The sequence below is a fragment of the Echinops telfairi genome, unplaced genomic scaffold, assembly GCF_000313985.2.
Source record: "Echinops telfairi isolate 266 unplaced genomic scaffold, ASM31398v2 ScPeMD7_44;HRSCAF=162, whole genome shotgun sequence".
In the NCBI taxonomy this organism is placed as follows: Eukaryota; Metazoa; Chordata; class Mammalia; order Afrosoricida; family Tenrecidae; genus Echinops; species Echinops telfairi.
Window position 1 is genome coordinate 13339015 of NW_022103942.1, and position 13400 is coordinate 13352414.

Sequence of the window (13400 nt, forward strand, 5' to 3'; positions counted from 1 at the left end):
GCTTTCTTCACCACATTTTCTTATGCACACATCTGTCTTCAGCGATCATGTCGGGAAGGTAGATATCATGAAATGACCGTTTAGCTGAGCAAGGTGTCTGTTCTTTGTCATTGGTAGTACAGAAGCAGTTGGTGGCTGTTGCCCAGTGGGTGAAGTAGTAGGCCTGCAGCTGGACAACATGGGTGTGGTTGCTGTCTCCTGTCAGGCAGGACAAAAACAGAAAGAAAAACCTCAGCAACCAAAAAAAATAATAATTTTAAAATGAAAAACTCAATATTCAAAATAAAGTACAGAAAATAAAATAATACATTTTTTAAAGACGGGGGAGGTGGGGTACCAAAGGAAGAAGAAATAAGGTATATACTGCAATAATGGACAAGAGAAAATAAATAAAGCTGGGGGTGCAGAAAAAAAAGAATAGTAACCCCTAAAATTAAATTTACAAAAGAATGGAAGCAGTGTGGAAGAAAAGAGAAACAAACCGGGAAAAATGGAAATCAGAAAAAGAAAATGACAATAAAGGGGAAAAAGAAAAAGAAAAAAAGGAGAAAATGTGGGGGAAGGTAGGGAAGACACCTAGGAGTTGCTCCTTCCACCGGAAGAGGTAGTAGTGGGCAGGTATCCGGTTCCGTTGTCACACTCTGTTGGTTAAAGAGTTCACAGGATGGGTAGGGGTTAGGAGGGAAGACATAAGGTCCTAGATAGAGTTCCTGCCAGTCTAGAAAGCACACTCTAATATTACTCTCCTCTAGAAAATTTTCTATTTGAAACCTTGCTCATAAAGAATTTCCATTCTATGCTATGCTTTTGCATTTCCTGTTTATATCACTCCTTGAGGAAATAGAACTTATTACATATAGTGATGCTTGAGTGTGTGTTTTCTATCTTAATTATTCTGCATCATGCATTAAAACAAATACTTATTTATATGTCATGTAGCCCTGTCCCACAACACAAAATCTTTTAATGACTACCTAAGATTTTGTGCTATGACATTTTGCCTACATCTTTGCTTACCCTTCACTATTCTCTATCTCTCCCTCTCATTTTTACTGCCAAATTCTTTTCCTCTTGGCCCTTAGTTGTGGTAGTTCCCCAGCCTCATTCTCTTTTCTAGTTTTATTTATTCCTAACTAACTAAAAAGAGAAAAGGCAAAAACCAGAAGGGCTCATTGTGGCCTGGGGCATCTTACTCAATTCCTCTTGGCCTCAGTTCTCTCTTCACTAAATTGGTTCATAGTAATAGTACCTAAATCATACATTTTTATGAAGTTTAAATGAATTAATGCACATCATGGGCTTATAAAACAATATTTAATTATTACTCAGTAAATGTTATCTACTACTGTTATTATTGTTTAATATAAAAATTTTATGGATTTAGCATCTGTATCTCTACCTTTTATTCCTTTATTATTTGTGTATCATGCTTATGTATTCAATTACTTACAGTACCTCTCTTGGCTTTTGCCATCATTACTAGACACACCATAAGTAGAACAACAGAAAAAAATGTTCTAATAAATCAACCTCGTTATGTAAACAGTACCTTTTCTTCTCTAGCACCCTAAACTTTGACCACAGATTTTTTTTTTAACTTAACCTTTCTGTCTTAATTTATTCATTTACAAACTAGTATATCACAAATTCACCATTTTTAAGTATGAATATTTATTTTTAGGCTTTAGATTCCAATTAATTCCCAAAACAAATTCTGATTTCTCTCAAAGTAGCTGAGGCCCCTGTGTTCAGGTGATGTCAGGGAGGCTAAGAAAGCATGGGGCCCTCAGGCTTAATGAAGTCCCTGAATCCAAGTGCATCCCAGGCCTAATGGAGCAGAAAGAAAGCTAGCCACCATGGGCTGAACAAGTACATACACATTAATGCTGTAAGTGAGCAGCTAATAAACCTTGGCAGATTTTTTTTAACTACGTTTTATTTTGTGGCTTTTTTCCCCTTTTCCTACCCAGTATACGCAGCACTTGTGAACTCCCAATGGGTTCCCAGCTTCAGATACATCAAACGACTTGATGAAAGACTATTTAATCCAAGAATCTAAAAACAGAACAAATGGGCTATGCTGTGAACACTTTGTAGAGATGAAATGAGGTGGGAATTTGGGTCAATTTTGTTTTGTTTAAAAAAAAAAGAATCAATGCAGTGATGGAGGGGTAAAGAATGCAAGTATTCCGACATTCTGTGGAGGGTTACTTTTTCTCTATTAAGAGGTCCATAAAAAGGAGCAAACAGAGATCCTTAAGGGGAGCGATGTTTCTTTTTCCCACCCCCTGTGAATAGGTTTGTGTTGTGGTGCCACAGCTAGGTCCCCACTTGCTCCTCTCCCTTTGGCCTGAGATGGCAGGGCAGTACAGGGGCATCAAAGGAGCACATCATGGGTCCTCATTCCCAGAATCATCATCTTAACAGTCGGAATCTTCTTCCTCCTCATCATCGATGTCGTCATCATACAAGTCATCATAGAGCAAATCTGACCTGTTGTCACTGTAAGGCACTTCAGTTTTGATGCAGTGTTCCACCAAGGTTGTGGGGACCTTCACTCCAACCTTTTCTGCTTCTGTTTTGGTGGCTGAAACCTGTTTCCTAATGATGTCAGCATACTCTTGTCTTTTCCTTCACTATCCCTCCATCTCCTGAACATAACTGAAGCATCCACATTAGCTGAAGAGAAGGTGTTGGGCTCATTAAGCAGTGAGATTACACTTAACAGAATAGTCTTCTTCCATGTTGACTGGAACCAGAATGAAGCTGTATGTATTTTCTCACAAGCTTATGTAATCTTGGGCATACAAGCCATGGTAAGCACATACAGGAAGGGGTTATATTAGGGGCATAAACATAACGAGGGGATGAGCTAAGGGTATACAAGGGATAAGAAGGGATTGTGCTAGAGACATACATGTGAGAGGAAGGTCCATACATAACAAGATGGGTCAAATTCACCTTTTTCTCTACTTCCATGTCTAATACTTGTGTTCTAGTTAGGGTTTCCATTAGTTCTTGCCTAGATTAGCACAATACCATTCTACGCTGTCTGTCCTAAATCTAACCCAATATTGTGCTTCTTGACTACAATCTTCTATCTTTGGGGTCAAATTCACCTATCTTCCTTCCTCCAAACACATATTGAATTTGTATCACACAAATTGTAAATCTCCAAATCACATATTTCACTGTTTAGTTTATTCTCTTAATTAGCTAACATCACTGATGGTTTAGTTTTACATAGTATTGACATTAACAGCAAATAATGTTCTCATTAAGTTATTAGTAATTGTGTTAGGTCAGTTTGACTAGGGAAAAAAATCCAGTGGCACTCAGAAATGTGTAAGAAATAACTTTATATAAGAAATAATTATAAATCAAGAAAACATCCCAGCCCACCCCAAGTCAAGTTCATAAGTCCAATACTAATTCTTAAGTCCCCCTTCAGACTCGCACAGCCACATGCAATGATGCACAATTCAGGGAAATCACAGGCCACTGGGCGCAAAGTTGTGTGCATCCAATGGCAGTTGTAACATTGCAGGGCTCCGGCAGCAATCAGGGATGGCCAGCTGGAAAGCAAAGTCAGAGAAAAAAGGGGAGGTTCCCAGGGCTCACCTTATAAGAAAGCAACACCCACAGAGAGACACCATCATTCTCTGACCTGACCGACAGGTTGAATTCCATCCCTATACGTTTACATATCTTTAAGTAGACATGAAGTTATATGACTACCACAGATCACCCCTTGTCAACTTGACTCCTTTACACAACTCTTTCGTCATACATAATTTTTAAAACAAAGACAATAGTAAAATCATATTTGTGCCTAATAGGATAAAACTAAAATGCATACAGCTCAAAATATGCTAGCTTCATTTAAATATAATATTCCATAAATGAATAAAACAAAAATATACTATGCCTTACAATTGTAGTTATGTGAGCACCTACACCTTAATCCTATATTCCTATCCACATATTCCTCCACTCATGAAAGTTTTTAGGCCAGCCACTTTACCCTCCCATTTTGGGTATCCAATTTCTATTCTGCCCATTTGTATCATCAACCCAGAGCTCTAAGGAGACAGCATGTTCTTTGATGTGAAGAATCCTCATTCCAGTTGCAACCTTGGGTGTCTGCATCCATAAACAAAGTCAAATCAGGACAGGACATCTATAAAGTCAGCAGCAATATGAATCAATTCACAGGCTCCAAAATCTTATCCTCATATAGTGGGCTTCTGGTCTACTCAGTGTGGGTTGCCTCACTTAGCCTCACCAGGGTACTAATTGGCTGCCTCACCTTTCAAATATAGCCCCCTTCACAAATTCTTAACAACCCTAGTCCTCTTGGGCTAAGTTATGCCATAAGCTCAGGTTCCACATAAGTGGATCCAGGTCAGTCCTAGAGAAGTGAGTTCTTTGTGGTTCCAGATATTTCAAGCTTCAGGAGCAAACCTCCAGTTCAAATGCAAAAAAAGGCCAAATGGCTCCTTTTATTCTTCAGTCTGCCAATGACTCCCCAGAAAATCTTTTTGAATACAAATATCTTGAGTACTCAGGGCACTGGGTGAGGCTGATCTTTACTAAGACTTCTTTACAGGAATCTCCTATTAACCCATTTAACAGATCCAATTTAATGGCTAAAGGCAGTGGGTTTACAAACTCTCTATTCATACTTTCCAATAATCATTTCTATCACACATTCTATCAATAACAATAGGTTGAAGAAATCAGTATGCTCCTAGTACAATCAGATCCTAAATACATTCTTAAAACAGACAAATTCTATCCTTTCTTATTTAATCTATATCACTCATATTCAATACAGTGTTAAGACTCTGGCTGCATTAGTAAGGCCTGGCCTTTTGTCAGCCATATTGACTAAGTAACATGGCCTCATAGAAGTTCAAGGGTTGTGCAATAAAATTATTTTATTGTGTTTTCAGTGAAACATTATGGAGAAAATTAGGTTCCCTTTTGGTAATTTTGACATCAATTTTTTGGCAACATCAGTTACATTTCAAAATGCACCGACATTCTCCTTAATTGGATTCTGGTTGTTCCATTTCCAGTACTCCAGTTTCTCTCCCTCCATTTCTGTTCATCTTTGTTTTAAAAAATCTTGGTCTTTTAGTCTCATACAAATGGATGTTTGTTTAATACACTATATTCATTAATAATGTCCTTTATTTTTTTGTGCCAGTAACTTATTTCAGCAAAAGCTTACCTCGGGGGTTAATATCAGTTCAGAGGTTTAAGGAGTAAGCTGTGCTCATTTAAAAATATTTTTATTGTGAATTAGGTGAAGGATTACTTGTCCCACAAGTCCTACTCTTTAACAATATCTGTTCCTTCTTTCACACAATGCAATATTTTTATTACATCAAAATTATCGATTTTATATGCAGGTTTCTATGTTTACCTTTTAGCTATGCTATAAAGAGAGGAATTAAAGCAAATTTTATATTCCCACTGTCTAATTATGTAATCAGTGTTTTTGGAATGAATGACTTAATGAATGATGAAATTTATTTGAGTATATAGGTTTATGTGAGAATTAACCTATCTTCTACCCAATACACAGGGAAATTAAATATCAGTGAAAAAAGACAATAAGAAGTAAAATACTGCTTATAAAATGTAATGACTGCTTTATATCTACTACACATAATACTCCCTAATCACAAATCAATATTTTTCACAATGAAAGAGATTAAACTACGAAGGAGATCCATGTATTTATCACACAAATCAATTCTTCAGAAACCTATCAACTCAAGAAACAAATCAATATGCTTAATTAACAAATCAGTTTATTAAGGACACAGTCTACTATTTAACAAAATCAATATTCTTAAAAGAAGCCAGTAAGTAAAACAGTAAAAAACAAGATTAACATTTGGTTAGCATTTCATTGGTGCACAAGGGCTGGCAACTATTTGGATTGACCCAAAGCAAAATGCTGAGGAAGATGTTAGATTTTGTAGCACTCCATTATTACCCCATACCTTTTCCCTACACTATCCACTTCCTTGTTTTGCAAAACTCCATTACATTGTTTACCAAGACCTTCCCACCATCTCTACCTCCTATAGTTGCACTGTTATATTGTCCAGACCCATCTTTACATTCCTATGAGGCCCTGCTTTTACCAATAAAAGGTGGAAATCCAGAATGATATCTATTGCTACATTCTAGTACCTGAAATTTATATAATTATCACAGTGGAGAAGAGGTCAAACACATTTTAAAACTTAGTATAAGAATCTTAACGAGAAGATACATAATATTCCTACTACTATTGCTACTAAAGATCATATTAACATCATAAAATGAAAATTGATCTTAGTTGTTGCGATAGTTACATTATCTGGTGTCAATTTGAGGATTAAGAGTATAGGGGTGGAGTCTGGCCTATCAATCAAGATATAGCCAATGAAGCCACTGTGTGGGGATGGTCTTCTCCTGAGGATTCTGGGAATTCCTATATTCCTCTTTGGAGGCAGAAGAATCTCTCTCTCTCTCTCTCTCTCTCTCTCTCTCTCTCTCTCTCTCTCTCTCTCCTCACTCCCTTGGAGAATTTGCAGCTGACAAGACACATGGAACTACACTAGTGCCCTAAGCTGGAGAAGCCATGTGAAGACCCCTGCCAGCAGTGAAATGCTTATGCTGCCACAGGATTCACAAGAGTTCCTACCCACTGGCCGGTGATCATCTGCATTTGGCATCATTGCATGTGTTTCATGAGTCTTAAGAGGAATTTATAGATTGGTATCAGACATATGGGCTCATTTTGGATATATGGACTTGATCTGGACTGGGATGGGATGTTTTCTCAATATTCAACCACTCTTGTATATATCTACAGATGAGTGTCTATCTATTTGTTTCTCTAGCCTACCTAGACGGACACAGTTTGCTTAGTTGAAAAATGTATTCAATAAGGCCTACTTCAACAAATTTTCAAAGGATGAGAATATTATACATATATAGATTACATACCTTCATGTATTATATATACACAGTCATTGATTTAAAACACTCAAACAACCATATGTCAGAAAGTATTGCCACAAAGTTATAAAAACCTTTATTATACAAAAGCATCAAAATGTGAAGTTGTAGTTGAGATATACTGTTCTACACTGTGATAGGTAGGTTTATTGTGCCAACATGGCCAGTGAATGCATGTGGGATTAATTGAAAGGCAGAGAGATAAATGGCTCTGTGAGCCTTGCCTTTCTGATCTATTGCTCTTTGGTAATCAGACCAGTGTGAGGCTGCCTTAGCTTATCCTCTGCCGCAATTTGCAAGCTACACTACCTGTGGGACACCTAACCCATGGACTGTGTAACTGTAGTTTGAGTTTCCTTCAAGACCTGCTTCGCCATTCTACTGGAGTATACATCACTTGAGCTGGGGACTGTCGGACACTGTCATCTGGCTGACAGTAGGTGATCTGCCTTACTGCTTGCTGCCTGTGGCCAGATAGGCTGAATTCCTCTACAGAGTACTACCCAGCAGCCCATGTATTAGCTGTCTCACAGAAGTGAGTTGCACTCAGCCATTTGTACTGCTTTATAGATCAATTAACTGTTTATTTATTATGTTTCATATATATATATATATATATAATCATTAGTGTCCTGGTTTTGTTTCTCTAGAGAACCCTGTCTAACATATTTGGTACCAGAAGTGGTTCTAGAGAAATAAAATCATAAATATGGGCTTCTTAAATTGGATCTCCAGCCTGATTAAGCTTAACAGCATAGATAATACTTTTTCTACACATACAGGCATGGATAAGTATGCCACTCTCACTAATCAATGGTGTGAAATAGCAAAGCAAATATCTAAAGTATCACCACCAATAGATGAAGTTCTGGTTAAAGGAGATGTTCTGGGTGATCGTATGTTTGAAATTTTCCAGAAGTTTTGTCAGGATGACAACTATAGGGGAGCTGGTTGGCTGGTCCTCCTTACAATGGAACAGGTGATTAAGGAGAGGGATGATCTCAGAACCTCAGAAGCACACCTCAAGTGCCAGATAACAGACTTAAAAGCTTCTGCCTGTGCCAAAAAAGAGAGCCTTCTCTCCTCTAGTAATAGAGCTGACATTGTTGAGATCCACATCCAGAGTCTCATCATGCAAGTGGCTGAATTACAACATCAGCTGAATTGAAGATCTAGAGCAGTGTGTGATATTAAAGTGAGGGCATTGTTAGGAAAAAGTTGGAACCCTGAAACATGGGATGGGAACACATGACCTGATGATCCAGGAGAGGAGGATATTGAACCCCCAGAAATGATTGAGCCACCCTAGTCAATAGATCCACCTCTCCCAGCTGAAGGTATTAATCCACTATCAATAAAACAACCCACACCTGAGCACATTAACAAAACTTTTCAAGCTGAAATGCCAGATGGGCTGCATCTGTAGCATTGCCTGGGGGAGATGCCTTACAAGGTATTGCTGAGAGCACCCGAGAAACACCCTCACCACCATTATTTCCTCTAGACCTGTAAGGAAAATTAAGGCTCAGAAAGCTCCTAAAGGTGAAGTTGAGATGATTACCAAAGAAGTGCACTATACTCACAAAGGTCTGCATGAGTTTTCTAATACGTATAAGCAGAGAAGCCTGGGGAATAGCCCTGGGAATGGTTACTAAGGGTGTGGGATACTGGTGCACGAAATGTAAAATTAGATCAGTCTGAGTTTCTGGATATGAGACCCCTAAGCACAGATTCTTCTTTCAATGTCTCAGTGAGAGAGGCTAAGAGAGGATCTAATTCCTTATTTGGTTGGTTCACTGAAACATGGGCTGACAGATGGCCTAGATTAGACCAACTTGAGGTACTTGACCTACCCTGATAAATTGTAGAAGAAGGCATTGAAAAGTTTAGGGAAATTGGTGTGTTGGAATGAATCTATCAGGATATTCCCATAGACCCAAAAAGGGGGTGTCCTGAGGACATACCCTTTACCACAACCATAAGGAACAAGTTTGTGAAATGGGCCCCAGCATCTCTTAAGACTCCTGCAATTGCTATTTTATGTGCACCAGGATTAACAGTGGGCACTGTCCTAAGTGAACTCCAACATTTGACCACAATGGGGCTGATTGGGCCCCATGGTGGTAGATGGCAGGTGTCAGCACTGAATCAACAGAGATAGGGTGAATGTGGTTATAATAGACAGCAAGGTTTCCATAGTAATGAAAGCAACTTGTCTCCTGTGGACTTATGGCATTGGCTACTTAGCCATGATGTCCCTAGGAGTGAAATAGATGGGAAACCTATTAAGTATTTACTTGATCTATACAGGTGGAAGAATGCTAGATCGGGTGAATAGAAGAATAGCAGTCACAATCACACAGTCATTTCCCAGACCTGAGCCAGTTTACAGAGCCACAACCCCTTGAATGAGGGGAAGGCCATGTCTCATTGAATAAGGACCCTGCTAAATCACTGAAAGTTTATACTGTTAGTCTTTCTTCTAGCCTACCCCAAAGGGACCTGAAGCCTTTCACAAGAGTGACTGTTCACTGGGGGAAAGGAAATAAACAAATTTGGGGGGGATAATTGGACACTGACTCTGAACTGACAGTAATTCCAGGAGACTCAAAGTGTTTCAAAGGCCCACCAGTTAGAGTGGGGGCTTATAGAGGTCAAGTTATCAATGGAGTTTTAGCTCAGGTATGCCTTACTGTGGGTCAAGTGGGCCCCCAAACCCATCCTATGGTTATTTTCCAAGTTCCAGAATCCATCATTGGAATAGACATACTCAGGAACTAGCAGAACCCCCATATTGTATCCCTGAAATGTGGAATAAGGGCTATTATGGTAGGAAAGGCCAAGTGGACACCATTAGAACTGTCATTGCCTAGGAAAATAGTAAAGCAAAAGCAAAACCTCATTCCTGGAAGGATTGCAGAGATCAGTGCCACCATCAAAGTCTTGAAAGATGCAAGAGTGGCGATTCTTACCGCATCCCCATTTAAGTCACCTATTTGGCCTGTAAAGAAGACAGATGGAACCTGGAGAATGACAATGGATTATCGCAAACTTAACCAGGTGGTGACTCCAATTGCAGCTGCCATTCCAAATGTGATTTCATTGCTTGAGCAAATTAATGCTTCTCCTGGTACTTGGTATGCATCCATTGATCTGACCAATGACTTCTTCTCAATACCAGTCTCAAAGGACCACCAGAAAAAGTTTGCCTTCAGCTGGCAGAGGAAAAATACACGTTAACAACTCTCCTCCAGGGGTATATCAACTCTTCTTCCCTGTGCCATAATTTAGCCCAAAGGGACCTTGATTGCCTGTCTATTCTGCAAAATGTCACACTGGTCCATTATATTGATGACATTATGCTGATTGGACCCATTAAGGAGGATGTATCAAAGACTCTAGATTCATTAGTAAAACATCTGTGTACAAGAGGTTGGGAAATTAACCAAACGAAGATTCAGGCACACTCCACCTCAATAAAATTTCTAGGGATCCAGTGGTGTGGGGCATGCTGAGACATTACTACTAAAGTGACGAATAAGCTATTGCATCTGTCCCCCAACAACTAAACAGGAACCATAACGCCTAGTGGGTCTCTTAGGATTTTAGAGGCAACATATACATCACTTGGGTGCTCTCCATCAACCTATTTATCAAGTGACATGGAAGGCCTCCAATTTTGAGTGGGGCCCAGAACAAGAAAAGGCTCTGCAACAGGTTCAAGGTGCCATGCAAGCTGCTTTGCCACTGGGACCATATGGTCCAGCTGAACCAATGGTGCTAGACGTGTCAGTTGTAGATAAAGATGCAATGTGGAGTCTTTGGCAGATGCCTATTAGTGAATCACAGCCTAGACATTTGGGATTTGGGAGTAAAGTCCTGCTATCCTCTGCAGACAACTACTCTCCCTTTGAAAAACAGCTGTTGCCTTGTTACTGAGCTTTGGTAAAGACTGAACACCTCACCATGGTCCACCAAGTCACCATGAGGTCTGAGCTACCCATAATGAACTGGGTATTGTCTGACCCACAGAGTCATAAATTTGGACGTGCGCAGCAATACTCCATTGTTAAATGGAAGTGGTATGTACTAAATTGGGCTAGAGCAGGACCTGAAGGTACAAGTAAGCTCCACAAAGAAGTGGCCCAAATACCCAAAGTCTCCACTCCTGTCACCATACCTTCCTTCTCCAAGACTACACCTATGACATCCTGGGAAGTTCCTTATGATAATTTAACTGAAGAAAATAAAATTCATGCTTGGTTTACCGGTGGCTCTGCATGGTATGCAGGTGCCACTCGTAAGTGGACAGCAGCAGCATAAAGCCCCTTCCTGGATTGCCCTAAAGGACAGTGGTGAAGAGAAATCCTCCCAATGGGCAGAAATCTGAGCAGTGCACCTGGCCATTCAGTTTGCCTCCAAGGAGAAATGGTCGGATGTGAGACTGTATACTGATTCGTGAGCTGTAGCTTATGGCTTGACTGGATGGTCAGAGAATTGGAATGAATATGATTGGAATATTGGTGACAAGGAGGTGTGCAGAAGAGGTATGTGGATGGACCTCTCTGAACGGGCCAAGAAAGTAAAGATAATCATGTCTCATGTGAACGCTCACCAAAGGGTTACCTCTGAAGAGGAGGACTTTAACAATCAAGTGGATAAGATGACACACACTGTGGAAACTAGTCCTCCTCTTTCCTCCGCCACTCCTAACATTGTCCAGTGGGCACATGAACAAAGTGGACATGGTGACAGGGATGGAAGTTATACATGGTTATGAATCAGCATGGACTTCCACTCACCAAGGCTGACTTGGCCACTGCCAATACTAAGTACCCTATCTGCCAGCAGCAGAAACCAACATCGAGTCTAAGATATGGGACTTTTCCTCAGGGAGACCAACCAGCAACTTGGTGGCAGGTATAATACATAGGACCACATCTGTCATGGTGGGGGCAGTGTTTTGTTCTTACGAGAATAGACACCTACTCTGGATATGAATTTGCATTCTCTGCACGCATGCTTCTACCAAAACTACCATTTGTGGATTTACAGAATGCTTTCTCCACGGGTATGACATCTGTGTTAGTCTGGGTAAACTAGGGAAACAAATTCACAGAAACTCACATGTATAAGAGAGATTTTCATATAAAAGGTAAGTGTACATTAAGAAAGCATCCCAACCCAGTGCTGTCGAAGCCCATATGTCCATCATTAGCCCATATATCCAACACCAATGTACAAAGTCCTCCTCCATCTCACAAAACACACACAATGGCGCTGACTTCAGGAGGAAAGCCGAATCTGTGAGCGTGTAAGCATCTCAGCGCTGGCAGGGGTCTCCACATGGCTGCTTCAGCACCCAGGGCTGCATCAGGGTAGTCCATATGGCTTCTCCTCAGGGATGTCTTGCAGGAAGTGAACCTTGCCAGCTAAAGCAAGAAACTGGAAAAGGCAGCTGCATCCTGGTCTGACCATCAGAAAGCAAGAGACCCGAGAACTAGAAAGGTGAGGTTCACTGAGCTATTTATCTCTCCTCCCTTCAGTTGATCCCACATGTGCTTATTGGCCAGGTTGGCACAATAAACCTTAACTATGTCAATCCACCCCTTGCCAACTTGGCACCTATACACAATTCTTTAGCCTAACAATTTCAGTTAAGTAACACCCACACCTTAATCCTATAATCCTATGAATATATTCCCCCACCTATGAACATTTGTAAACCAAACACATCATGCCATTATCCCCCCAATTTTGAGTATCCAATTTCTAAACTGCCCATTTATATCAACCCAGTGCTCTGAGGAGACAATCATATTTTTTGACATGAAGAATCTTCATTCCAGTTGGAACCTTGTGAAGTCTGCATCCATAAGCAAAGTCAAATAAGGACAGGATATCCAGAAACTCAGCAACAATATGCACCAGTTCACAGGCTCAAAAATCTCTTCATTTGATCGGGTTCTAGTCAACTCAATGTGGGCTGCCTCATTTAAATCCAGCCCCAATTCAAGAACAGCTAGTTCATATAACATGGCCCCGCTCGACACTCACCTTCAGGAAGAGATCACTGAAGATAAGGGTACTACAGCAAAGTGTCGTTAAGAAAGCAGATGGTGCCTGGCTATATCTGGTACAGTGTCTGGGGTCTTAAAATCTTGTATTCAAGCAACATCCATCTAACTAAGGTGTCAATTAAGTCCACATAGAAGAAACATACAAGCCTGTGTGATCCAAAAATGACAATATCAAATTCCAAATCTTATGAAGGGAAAAGTATCAGAGCTTAAACTGTAAATGCCCAAGGCTCTGGAGGACAGTTGGAGCCCAAAATCCCTCTGCAGAGGATTTAGTCAGATTAAGTCTCTGGCAGA